General features: G+C 33.0%; 1 long non-coding RNA gene across 3 annotated transcripts; it reads left to right on the plus strand.

The window, feature by feature from the left end:
• Nucleotides 1–892: 892 nt before the first annotated feature.
• Nucleotides 893–2860, plus strand: LOC114170558. Of its 3 annotated transcripts, XR_003601098.1 has the most exons (5): nt 893–1247; nt 1367–1515; nt 1717–1800; nt 2455–2506; nt 2641–2860. It is a non-coding gene; the product is annotated as an uncharacterized LOC114170558 (long non-coding RNA). The 3 variants fall into 3 exon arrangements; XR_003601097.1 differs by lacking the exon at nt 2455–2506; XR_003601096.1 differs by lacking the exons at nt 1717–1800; nt 2455–2506.
• Nucleotides 2861–13971: the final 11111 nt, after the last annotated feature.

Genomic DNA, 13971 nt, shown 5'->3' on the forward strand with positions numbered 1-13971 from the left:
GGTGACTGTGAACTGGATGTATGGTTGGCTATACCCGAACCAGTATAAATTATTGTGCGAATTTCTTCTTTCCTTTACCTCTTTTTTATGCTTCCGGTAACGCACTTAACTAATAATAAAAAAAAGGATATTTTCTTAAGTATAGAGATCAAGACAATTTTTTTTAAAAGCATCAATTCAATCCCCTATCTTGAAGCCATTTGTCTAACAATTATTTATTCTCCAACTATTGTGAAGAACAATTCGATTTTGAAAGAAAGACAAGATTGAAGGGTGTCAATTTGTTTAAAGTTTTGATTGAATGACTTTTAGAAGTACTTGATATTGTCAAAGGAGTTTTTAATATTTCTGACAAGGTTGCTTGAACATTTGGTTGAGGTTGAGGCGTTTGAGGTCTTATGATATTATCATTACTAGTATCAAAGCCTAGTTCTCAGAGTATTTGTTTTATTGTAAAGTGGAATAGATAGATAAATAGAATAATGATGAATGAATTTGTAGGAATATATTAACCTCAAGTGCTTCCTAGGTTTGGATTTATAGCTCGCCTATTACATTCCCTACGTATAAGTCCTAGTTTTAGCTTTGACCCATCCATAGAAATCACAAAATTGAATTAAAACTTAAAAGAAAACTAGCAGAACCACTACAAAAAATTTTGTAAATTACGACAATTTTAGTATGATGGTTGTTTAAAATCGTCACTTTTAACCACATAATACGACAATTTAAAAACTGCCACATTTAATATGTAAAATGTAATAGTTTTAATCGCCATATTTTGAACCGTCATATTTTGTAAATAAAATATGACATTTATAACTGCCATTTTATTTAATAAATTTGAAATTTATAACTTTTCATAATTCCCTCATTATTTTAATAAATCATCTGCTCCCTTTTCTTATATGCCTTTCTCTATTCTCTGTACCCTAATTTTCCCATCTCCATCCTCCCTCATTTCTTGCAAACACATCGCCATCGCATCAGACCTCATCCCGCTATAACTGAAACGCAATGTGAATGCCGCACTTGGAGCTCACAGTGGCACCACGCCTGAACCTCATCATGCGCCAATACACCTATACCTAATGGCCGTGGGCTACCAGACTCTCATCTCGGTAGTTTGGCTCTAATTTTGGGAAAGGTATTGGGCCACAAAACCCACATCTTCAAGTCTTGAGTGTTCCATAGAAAATCAAGAGTATCAGAAACAATTTTTCAATTTGCTTGCTTCGATTAAGGAGGTTAGGTTTCCCCATCTCCATTTTATTTCTTTTAACACTTCCATTTTTCTTCTTTTATCACTCCTTCTCTATAATGTTGAAAGACAATGGGATTCAGAAAGTGGAGCTTTTTGATGCAGATGAATCGACCATGAGTGCCTTGGTTGGAACTAAGATTGAAGTTATGGTGGCTATCCCTAATATCCAGCTTGTTGAGAGGAATGACTATGGCAAGTGGGTTAAGAAAAAAAATCTCGCATTACAACTTCAATGGGAGTGCTAATGTCAAGTGAGTTTTGTATTTTCTTTTTTCAATTTCAATTAACTGCTGCAATTGTTATTATTTTAAATCTACTGTATTGTGTAATTTGTACCAATCTTAGATTTAAACTCGATTGTCGTTATTGTATATAATTTGTTAACTAAGAACCTTGAAGGGCACAAAATTGTTAAGCTTACTGAGATAACATTGATGGCAAATGCAATACAGAGTTGGCTTCCCTGCCCATTAAATGTTGAGATAACAACATTTGATGTGGTTGGCCTAGTTTGCAGATTTCTTAGGAATAGAAAGGTAACTTCGTACTCCAACTAAGGTTTTTTTTTCTTAAATTTAAATTTAACTACATGTTTAACTAATAAATGTGCATAATTTGTTTGTATTAGAATTTCCTGTAATGTAATTGCATCTTCATGAATTTAACTACTTTACTTGTTGTATACTTAGGTTTACGGGCTCTAGAATGTTTTAGACTTTTAGGGTCTTCCTTGAGAAACTTTTTCTACTTCAACAAAACTTTTTAGAAAGCACCCGAAAAATAAATTTATCCCTAGGATAATGTAATTGTACACATGGTATACCTAATAGATAAACTTCCTAACTACTTAAAACTTTTTAATGTTTTAATTAAAAAAATGTAACTAAGTACGTTCAACATGTTCGTATCAATCTCTCATTCAATCTCTTCATCTAGGTTTGAATTAAGTTAACACAAGTATTATATTACAAAACAAAGTTAAAAATACAAAGCTTATTAAGGTCCTTTATGTTTAGCTTTTAATTTGCCATTTTCTTTTATATGCTTTCTTTGTCTTTCAATTCTATAATTTGTTAAATTCATAAAGAATTCTTGTATGGTCCAACTAGAGAATATTATATACCACATGTTATAAATGAGTTAAAAAAATGCTAAATCCAACCTCTAATTGGTAGATGTTTTCTTTATAGGATAAGACATGTGAAGACACTCAATCTCAAATTATTGATCTAAAGAGTAAAGGTGTTAAATCCATATGAGCTGCTTGTTTTTGCTATAGATGTAACTCAATTTTTTTCTTTAGTCAACTTCATTTTCTCAATCCACAACAACAAAAATGTTAACATAATATGCATCGTACTAATTGTGTGTTTCAGGGTTGTATGTGGAATAGTATAATCCATGAGCCATGTGTAGGGGTATGGCAATCAAATTGGAAATTTTCGGTGACATGCTGCAGTCTCGACCAGTGGGAATCGTGTGCTATTTTCAGATGGTGCAATCAGAAGTAAAATATTTTAGGATTAGGATAAAAAATTTAGTTGTAAAATTACTAGATGAATTTGTAATGTTTTTTATTTTATATTTGAACATGGTACTATGATGTAAATTTGTTATTTTTAATGAAATATAATGTTTGTTAATTTTTTGGTAGTATTTTTTTATATATTTTAAATTTTTATTATTAGTCTCATAATTAATTATAATTAATTAAATTGGTGACAATTAAAAATGTCATAATATAATGATAATAATGTCAGTTTAAAATGTCATTTTTCACATTATATTTGTTATCCAGTAAAAATATTACGTCAGTTTTAATTGACGCTTTTTGCCTTTTTTAAACCACCACTTTATACGTTGTATAAAATGACGGTTGTTGCGACGGTTCATCTATAACCGCCATATTATACTTTGTGACGGCAAGAATTACGACATTTCAGGAAACCGTCACTCAAGTATATAACGACAGTTAAAAACGACGTAAATTACAAAAATAAACGTCGATATTTACATGTTTTTTTGTAGTGAACATATATCTCAGAAATAAAAATTGTAAAATCGTAGAACATATGCTTGGAATAAAGTATGGTACAATAGTAACATAAGAAATTTCTAACAAAAGTTGAAAGAGTTGAGTAATTTTGTTGTTTAGTTTAACTACTAGAAGTTTACTTTGAATCTTAATCTAAAATCCCTTAAGGTTTTGAGGACTTTGGACTTCTTTACTCTTTCAAAAGTCTTTGTGTAGCACCGAGAGGTGTTCATACATTGTTTAGTCCTTAGATCTAGTGGTCCCAACAGTAAAGCCTAAGTGAGGTAGTAAGACCGTTGGTCAGCTACATAAAAAGAAGAGGTGGTTCCATAACATGGAAACTAGAGAAAGATTAAGAATTCCAAACCAACTTAGAACACTGAGTGATTTAAGATTAAGAAACAAAGATTAAAAAAATAGTAGTAAGAACTAGCCAAAATGAAGATAAAGAACTACAAAATGCAGAAATAGAAAACTCTTTACGTAACTGGTCAATACCGATAGTAAAAAAATGTGAAGTGTATAAACTCTCCCCTTTTTTTATGATGATCAAAACAATGTGTTTAAAACATTTGTAATCGATTATTTTAAGCAATAATCGATTATTTCTAATGAAAATTTTGCACTTTTAGACAATTTTAAGATAATCGATTATCTTCCACGATAACCGATTATTCCAGTAGGTTTTGGATTTTTATTGCGAGGATGGATAATCAATTATCCTGATGATAATCGATTATTTTTGTGTTGTTTTTGAAAGTTGAGAAAGTTCAGGTATTACCTCTCTTAAGACACTTCTAGTATTCCCAAATCTTTCTTAACTTCATAAAACCTATCTTTGGCAAGAGGTTAAGTGAATATATCAACTAATTGATTCTTAGTTTCTACATATTCTATCACACAATTGCCTTTACTTATATAATCTCTTAGAAATTGATGTTTAATTTCTATGTGCTTTGTTTTAGAGTGCATTATGGAATTTTTAGTTAGATTTATGGCACTTATATTATCACAATTTATAGGTATATGATTTAGATAGATATTATAATCCTCTAAGTGTTATTTCATCCATAGAATTTGAGCACAACATTTGCCTGCAGTAGTGTATTCAACTTCAGTAGTTGATAAAGCCACATAGGCTTGTTTCTTGGAATGCCGAGAAACTAGTGAATATCCTAAGAGATGATAAGTACCACTAGTACTTTTTCTATCAATTTTACAACCACCATAATCAACATCAGAATAACCTCTAAAGCTAGGTGAAGTTCTCGATGGATACCAAAGTTCAAAACCAATAGTTCCTTTTAAATATTTTAAAATTATTTTTACTATAATAAGATGTGATTCTTTAGGTTTAGCCTGAAATCTAAACATGGTTTGATTAACTTCCATACCTTATTCATCTTTATCCAAATAATAGGATGTTGCCATAAGAGTACTTGTGTCCTTAGCAATATCAATTCCAAATTTCTTAAGTACTTCCTTATAGTACTTAGACTGTGATATGAAGATTCCATCTTCCATTTGCTTAATTTGTAGTCCAAGGAAGAATGTCAATTCTCCTATCATTGATATTTCAAACTCTCCACACATTATACTTGAAAATCCTTCACATAGAAAATTATCAATAGATGCAAAAATTAGATAATCTACGTAAACATGAACCAGCAAAATATGTCCACCAACTCTTTTGATAAATAGAGTTAAATCAAATTTTCCTCTTTTAAAATTACTTTCTAACAAAAATGTGCTTAATCATTCATATTAAGATTTAGGTGCTTGTTTCAGTCCATAAAGTGCTTTCTTTAATTTATAAATGTGATTAGGAAATTTATAATCCTCAAAACTAGGAGGTTGTTCAACATACACATCTCTTATAAATCCATTTAGAAAAGCAATTTTAACGTCCATTTGATACATTTTAAATTTCATAAGAGAAGCATAGGCAAGAAGTGAACGTATAGTCTCTAACATTACAACTGAAGCATACATTTCATCATAGTGTATACCTTCTTCTTGTCTATATCCCTTTTCCCCAAGGCTAGCTTTGTTCTTAGTAACGTTCCCATCTTCATCCAACTTATTTTTGAACACCCACTTTGTTCTTATTACTTTATGTGAATCATTTCTAGGAATCGATTCCTAAACTTCATTCCTTTCAAATTGATTTAGCTCTTCTTACATTGCATTGCACCATTGATCATCTTGAAGAGCTTCTTTTACATTCTTTGGTTCTACTTGTGAAACGAAAGTCACTGTAATACAAAAATTAGACATATTCCTAGTAGTTACCCCTTTCGATATATCTCCAATAATGTTGTCTTGAGACAACTCTATATGCTTTACTAGTAAGTGAATATCCTAAGAAAATAGCTTCATCTGCTTTAGAGTCAAATTTTTCTAAATTTGTTTCCCATTATTTAATATAAAACATTTGCATAAAAAAATTAAATGATCAACATTAGGCTTTCTACCTCTAAATATTTCATAAGGGGTAATTTTTAAGATGGGTCTAATGAACATTCTATTCAAAACATAACAAGCAGTGCTCACATCATCATCCCAAAAATATTTAGGAACTTCATATTCATTCAACATTGTTCTAATTAGTTCCTTTAAAGATCTATTTTTTCTTTTTACAACTTCATTCTGTTGAGGAGTTCTAGGTGTGAAAAAATTATGAAAAATTCCATGTTCTTCACAAAAATTTTCAAACAATTCATTTTGAAATTTCCCATCATGATCACTTCTCAAAACTTCTATTTTTAAATCCTTTTCATTTTGAATCAACTTTGCAAATTTTTTAAAGGCTTTAATAAAGTCCAAGTAAATCTTGAGTAATCATCAACAATAACAAGAGCATAATAATTTTCCCCAAAACTTTTTATCCTAGAAGGACCAAACAAATCCATATGCAAAAGTTCTAATGGCTTTGAAGTAGAAATATAATTTTTTGAATGAAAGGATGACTTTACTTGTTTTCCTTTTTGACAGGCAGCACATAATTTATCTTTTTCAAACTTTATTTTTGGCAAACCAATTACTAACTCCTTAGAAATTAACTCTTTTAGATGTTGCATGTGAATATGAGAATTCGTTTATGCCACAACTAAGGGTTTTCTTTTTTAGCAAGTAAACAAGTTATATTACTTGATGATGCATTATCAAGATCTACCAAGTAAATATTATTATGTTTCATACCTTTTAAGGTGATTTCCTTATAATCCTTTTGATGAATGGTGCAGTAGTCACTTTCAAAAATGACTTTGAGTCCTTTAGCACATAGTTGACTTATGTTAAGAAGATTGTGCTTTAATCCTTCAACAAATAGCACATCCTTGATCTCCAAGGTATCTCCTCAATCAACATCACCAGTTCCAAGTATCCTACCCAATATGTAACAAACCCTTGTTCCTTTCTTTTAAAATTCTTAAACTTCTTATGAGATACTATCAAGATACTATGAGACCCAAGAAATTATTTTATTTAAGTAATTTCAAGTAGGGATGTTTGAGGAGTCATTATTTTATTTAAGTAATTTCCAGTAGGGACGTTTCCACTTCATTTCTACGTCAGCGCCATGTCAATGAGCACGCCCACGTCACTAGGCCACAGTTTTCAGCCCATAGTGGCATTTTTGTAATTCTGAGTGGCAGAATGGCATTTTTGTAAATATGTGGGTCTGTAGTGATGTGACCACATTTTTAGGTAATTTTCTCATGGGCAGCAAAGCTCTCTTCTTCCCTATTTTGTTTTCACGTTCTTAGGAGAGCACCCACTTAGGGTTTTTTGATTTTGGTGATTTGAGACCATTGGAGCACCACCCAACTTAGGGTTTTCGTTCCAGTCAATAAAAAAATGTGTTTGTTCACTCTTTCTCTACTCTTGTAATGCAATTTCGTTTCTATTTTGAGTTATTTTTCGAATTTCATGTCTAGCTAAGCTTTTGGTATGGATTCCTTAAAGAAATTGAAATGAAACCATGAGGTTGTTGTTCTTTTTGATTTGAATTGTTGTTCTGGTTTGCCCTTCTTCAAGTTGCATTTTCATGGTAGAATATGAAATTGATGGATGCTTAATCTTAGTTTCATGTTTCTGCACCTAAAGCAACTTATAATCATGGTTAATGAGTGTGGGTCGTTCACAATATGTTTAATCTGTGAGTATCAAGTGTTTGAAGTATACTTGGCTTAAAGGCATATTTAACTTGTGTTAATTATCGTTTAGTTGATTAATTTCGGGTTTCATGGGAGCAAATTGGATAGAAAAATTAATTGTGTAATCTATGATTAGTAAAATTTAAGTTGAACCAAGGAATCAATACGTTTTTAAATATGTTTAATTAAGTTTTGCAATTACGTTTTGTTAATTTTATGTTTAAATCTGAATTTGCCAAACCAATCCCCCCCCCCATTTTGTTGAGTCTGAAACCTTTGAGTGAAAACAATGGTCATTGGGAGACGACCTTGGGTTAACTCCTGAGTACTGCATTTACGTGTTTTGTTTGGTCGGGTATGATATGACCAACGTTACAAATACCACATTGATTTTCTGGATTTAGAAGTTATCTGCAAAACAAGAAAACAATTTATTTAGGTCCCCAACAACTTATTTAGGTCCTTGGGGTTAGATCAATAAAACAATTACTTAACAACAGTCACCCAAGCATACTTCCCATTTGGAACACCAAAATGTTTGATATTGCATTTATTTGATATATGACCATTTTTCATGCAATAAAAACAAGTAGCAACACATGCATTCATAGAGTAAGTAGTTCCTTTTTCTACCCATATTCTCCGAGTTCTTTTATAATTAATTTTATTATTAGGAACATTCTTGTTTCTATTTAGATTCTTTTTTATTTTCTAATGCATCTGCAAGTTGTTTTTCTAAAATATTTAAATCAAACATATAGCTTGTGCACGATGCACATTCAACAATTCCAGTGTCTTTAATTTCTAAAATTGAAATTTAATTTTTTTAAGTTTCTTCTTTTTTCAAGAAAATTTTTAAATTTACTTTGTAATTCTTTAAAATCATATTTTAATTTCTTGTGAGTAGTATCTAATTTATGAGATTTAACAAGCAATTGTTGAAATGCATCATATAAGTCATCATAATCATTTTCATCGCAAGTAGAGCTTACATCAATGTTAGAAAGGTCATGATCAACCATTAAGAGAATTTTTTCTTCTTCTGCACCAGATTCACTAAAGCTTAGTGTAATTGAGACATTATCCACCCATGCTATGTATGTCATTTTCTTGAAAAAGTTTTGTCTTTCTTTTCTTCACTTTTCTTGGAATTTAGGCAATATGCTTTGATATGTCCAGTTTTTCCACATCCATATCATTTGAAAATTGAGGATAACCCTTGATTCTCCTTCTTCTTACTTTATTGAATTGATTCTTAATCATAAGACTCAAGTTCTCATCATCATTAGAATCTTCTTCTTCTTTATGCTTTTTGCCTTTGACAATCTCGGTTTTCAAACCAATGTTCTTCTTTCTCCCTTGATCTTCTTATTCATTTAATTTGCCTAGTTCAAGCTCATGCTCCCTTAACTTTCTAAATAGAGATGATATGGACATTATTGCAAGATGTTGTGACTCAGTAATGGTCGTCGCCTTTGGCTGCCAAGTCTTGTTCCAAAATTTTAGAGTTTTTATATTCAATTCATCAGAGTTGAAAGTTTTACCTAAACTCGTGAGATGATTGACGATGTGTGTGAATTGCTTCTGCACATCGTAGATGGTTTCTCCCTGGTATATATGAAACATTTCATATTCTTGGATCAAAGAGTTCTTCCGAGCCCGTTTTACATCATCCGTTTGTTCATGTGTTACTCCCAAGATTTCCCACATCTCACGTGCATTGGTGCAAATAGATTTCCTATCAAATTAATCAAGGGTCAAAGCAGATGAAATAATTTTTCTTGTTGTAACATCATATTAAGCCCGTTTATTTTCATTCATAGTCCATTGTCAAAAAGGCTTTGGTTCCTTCACATCATTAATAACATTAACAAGAATAAGCAGACCATTTATCACAATATCCTAAATACCTCTATCAACAGATCCCAAAAGAATTTGCATCCTAACATTCTAGAAAGGGTAATTTTCACCTGTAAAAAGTGGAGGTCTATTGATAGACGTGCCCTCAGCAAAAGTTTGGTTTTATCCAACCATTTTTCAAAAAGTATCAAAGCAAGCTCTAATACAAATTGATGTAATTGAGCCGCGAAATAATTTATTAATGAAAAAAAACCGAGATAGGGTGAATCAGTTTATTAATAAAATTAATACTTTTAAAAAAATTTCCAAATTTTACCCTTTAAATAAAAGCCTCAGTTCCTTTAAACTCAAAAGTAGATAAATTAAAGAGATAGGAAAGAAGATTCAACACAAATATTTATACTGGTTTGGATCAAAAGACCCTATGTCTAGTTTTTAATCTCTGTAAACAAAGAGATTAACTTAATCACTATAATAATCAGAGGATAATCATATTAAGAGAATAAAGGATTATAAAACACCTCTCTTGAAGACACAAGAGATGAAGAGTTACTTCTTCTAAATCACATAGAAAAACGACCAGCATTCCTAGCATCAACAACAACACCCAATCTCCTAAGAACCCCCTTAGAAAAAGTTACTACTCTACCCACACTAGGCTTTTCCAAGCCATTTTTAAGAATATTCAGAGAAAAACTTTGTAGTCACAACACTAGAACTCTAGTTCTTAAAAAGGCAAGTTCTAACTTGGAATAAAGTTTATTTAAATAGAGGTTCGAAAATTAGGTCACACAACTAAACATTCAAGTTCAAAACTACCAGGGATAATCGATTATTATAAGTTGTAATCGATTATTCCAGTGCATTTTCTAAAAACAAAATTTTGAGTTGATAATTGATTATCCATAGAGATAATCAATTATTCTAGTGGCTTTTCTGAAATTGAACAAAACTTAGGATAATCGATTATCCTAAGTGATTATCATTATGAATTTTACGAAAATACAAAGGAGCCTTGAAAGATTTGGAGCTAATTGTTGTTCTATAATGATCTAAGCTAATTTACACTACTTAAAACATAATTAACCTATTATAATAAAACTTTAAACATAAAAGAACTTGTCTTCAAAATATCTTACAATATTTGTTTGATATTCCTTGTCATCATCAGAAATGAGTCCCTTTGTCACTAATGATAGCTCGTGGTATCCCAAACCTACAAAAAATATTAGACCTGACAAAACTCATAACGACTCGAGCATCATTAGTCCTTGTAATTATGGCTTCCACCCATTTGGAGACATAGTCTACAACAAACAGAATATAAGAAAATCCAGAAGGAGGAGGAAAAGGACCCACAAAATCAATACCCCAAATATCGAATACCTCACAAAAAATCAAAGGTTGTTGAAGCATCTTGTCCCTCCTTGTAATGGATCTAGCTGCTCTTTAACACTGCTCACAATTTTCATACACCCTCTGTGCATCTTTAAAGATAGTAGGCCAATAAATCCACAATCTAACATCTTCCTACCTATTATTTTTGTGCCATAATGGGACGAATGATAGAACTCAAGCACATAAGGTATCTCAATATTTGGAACACACCTCATTATGACTTGATCACTACCAATGCGCCATAAGATTGGATCTTCCCATATATAGTACTTTGCCTCACTTTTCAGGTTGGTTCTTTCAGACTTGGAGAATGAGGGAGGAATAGCAGAAACAACCGAATAGTTAACAATGTCAGCAAACCAAGGTTCAGGAAACATACCTTTCACAATAGTCAATACTAAGAGGACTTCATCAGGAAAGTCATCTTGAATAGGAATGTTATCTTCTGCATTTTCAATTCTGCTAAGATGGTCAGCTACTAAGTTATGTGCCCCACTTCTATCTTGAATTTCAATGTCAAACTCTTGGAGTAATAACATTCATCTAATCAACATTGGCTTGGAATCTGCTTTCTTCAGAAGGAATTTTAATGTTGTATGATCAGTGTAAACAATTACCTTGTAACCTAGTATATAAGGTCTGAATTTGTCCAAGGCAAACATAATAACTAATAATTCCTTCTCAGTTGTGGTGTAGTTAGCTTGCGCTGCGTCCAATGTTCTAGAAGCATAATATATCACATGTGGTAGCTTCCCATCTCTTTGTGCAAGCACCGCTCCTACTACAAAGTTTGATGCATCACACATCAACTCGAATGGTAATGTCCAGTCAGGTGGCTGGATGATAGGAGTGGTGGTAAGCGCCTTTTTCAATGTATCAAAAGCATCTTTGTACCTCTCTCCTAAGTCAAATGATACATCCTTTTGCAGCAAGTTGGAGAGAGGGTTGGCTATCTTGCTGAAGTCCTTGATAAACCTCCTGTAAAATCCTGCATGTCCAAGAAAAGATCGAACCTCTTTCATAGGAAATAATATCAATTTTAGCAGGATCTATAGATATATCATTCTTGGAGATAACGTGTCCTAAAATTATACCTTGTTCCACCATAAAATGACATTTTTCAAAATTTAAAACAAGGTTAGTTTCTTCACATCTCTCCAAGACACTTGCAAGATTATACAAGCAATGATCAAAAGATGAACTATATACACTAAAGTCATCCATAAAAAGCTCAATACAATACTCCAACAAATATGTAAAAAAACTCATCATACATCGTTGAAATGTCCCAGGAGCATTGCAAAGGCCAAATGGCATCTTTCTATAAGCATATGTACTGAATGGACAAGTAAAGGTGGTCTTATATTGATCCTCTAAGGCTATACAGATCTGAAAATACCCAGAGAATCCATCAAGAAAACAATAATGAGACTTACTTGCCAATCTTTCTAACATCTGGTCCATGAATGGTAAGGGAAAATGGTCTTTCCTAGTAGCCTGGTGTAGTCTGCTATAATTAATGCAGACCCTCCAACTATTCTGAATATGAGTAGGAATCAACCCGTTCTTCTCGTTCTTGATCACGATGATCCTAGATTTCTTGGGGACTACATGTACAGGACTGACCCAAGTGCTGTCAGAAATAGGATATATAATACCTGCTTGTAGCAACTTAATGACTTTGTAAGACCCGAAAAATTTAAATAATTAATTAAATAATTATTTAATAAATGAGGGTAGTAGGAGCCATTAAGGGATTTAATGCGGAGTGCTATGACATGGCAAATTACTAGCTCAAGTGGATGAGAGTACTTTATTGTGTGAAAAGACTTGGTTCGAGTCATATGTGTGCCAATTGTATGTTATTTTAATTTGTGCATTATTTTAATGATATGTGTGGATGTGATTAGTTATAATGTAATCCTAAAATTTTAGGAATTATCACGAAACATGATTGGTTGAAGTGGTTGTTCCTTGGCTTTGCAATTGAGTGGTTGTGTGTTCAAACCTTGTTAGGACCGAAATTAACTTTCTTTTCCCCAAATTTTCTTTTGGCGTGAAGATAAAAAGGCAGACAAAAACCCTAGTTGCAAAGAAGGACTGCCTAGTGGGGCTGAGAAATAGCCATTAATCAAATTTTAATTGATTTTCGGTTTAATGGAGTAAAGGGTGATTAATGGGGTATTAACTTAGAAAGAAGAGAGAACTAGAGGGGGGAAGCACTGTATTTTCGTATTAGCACTGGGTAGGGTTTTCCAGAAGAGTTATGCTGCCTTTGGAGAGAAGAATAAAGGATGAAAGTTGTTATTGGAGTGGACAAAAAAGGTTAGGAGAGTTTTGGTTGAAGGACACACACTCCAAAGTCGAATTTGAGTAAGGATTCCAAGTAAGGGGACCTGGCTATACATGTTTAATCGTTTTTCCAATATATTGCGTTTTTCCAATAAATTAATGTCAACAGTACTGAATGAGGAAATACTAGAATGCATGATATAACTTTAAACTTGACTAAGGTATTGTGCAAGTTAGAGTGACTAATGAGCGGTAGAGGTTTAATAAGGAACGGGGTAATTAATCTAATGAATGAAATGAGTGCAAGGAAACACTTTATATGGAGTAAGCACCAATGTTAGAATCAAGGATGAAGGCGGAATATCGTTCCCAAGACAGTGTGGTCTGTTTCAGGTGCCAAAACTAGTAGAGGTGTGCTTCTAGTATAGCGCTTGGTGGCAATGGCTATGCCCGCCAGGCGTTAGGACCTCCAGGGAAGTCCTAGCATCGCATGGCGCCTAACGGCAGGATGTAAGCTGCCAGGCGATAAACCCTGCAACAGTGGGTCTGGAAGTGGCTGGCGCTCGGCGGCAAGGAGTGAACCGTCAGGCAATCTGTGCAGGTTTCGCCTGGCGGTGCTTAAGCTGCGCCAGGCGATAAAGTTGCAGTCTGTGACTTGCGTGTGTTGTATTTAAGCGTTGATGCTATACTTGGATCAGGAGATGTTGTGCCATGAGCGGGTAGGTTCATGGATGGTGGTGAACACGTGATAATATGAGCGAGGAGGTTCATATCCAATTACTCCCGTGTGGGGATATAAGCGAGGTAGGTTCGTATGTTCTGAGCTCACATTTGAGAGATGTTGCATGCGGGGAGGTACGTAGTTGGTGGATCACATGTGTTGCAATACAGGCGAGTAGGTCCGTAGAGCTGGACTACCAGTGGGGAGGTTCATAGGCTAGGACTACGAGCGGGGAGGTTCACAA

This window comes from Vigna unguiculata, chromosome 11, assembly GCF_004118075.2.
Source record: "Vigna unguiculata cultivar IT97K-499-35 chromosome 11, ASM411807v1, whole genome shotgun sequence".
In the NCBI taxonomy this organism is placed as follows: Eukaryota; Viridiplantae; Streptophyta; class Magnoliopsida; order Fabales; family Fabaceae; genus Vigna; species Vigna unguiculata.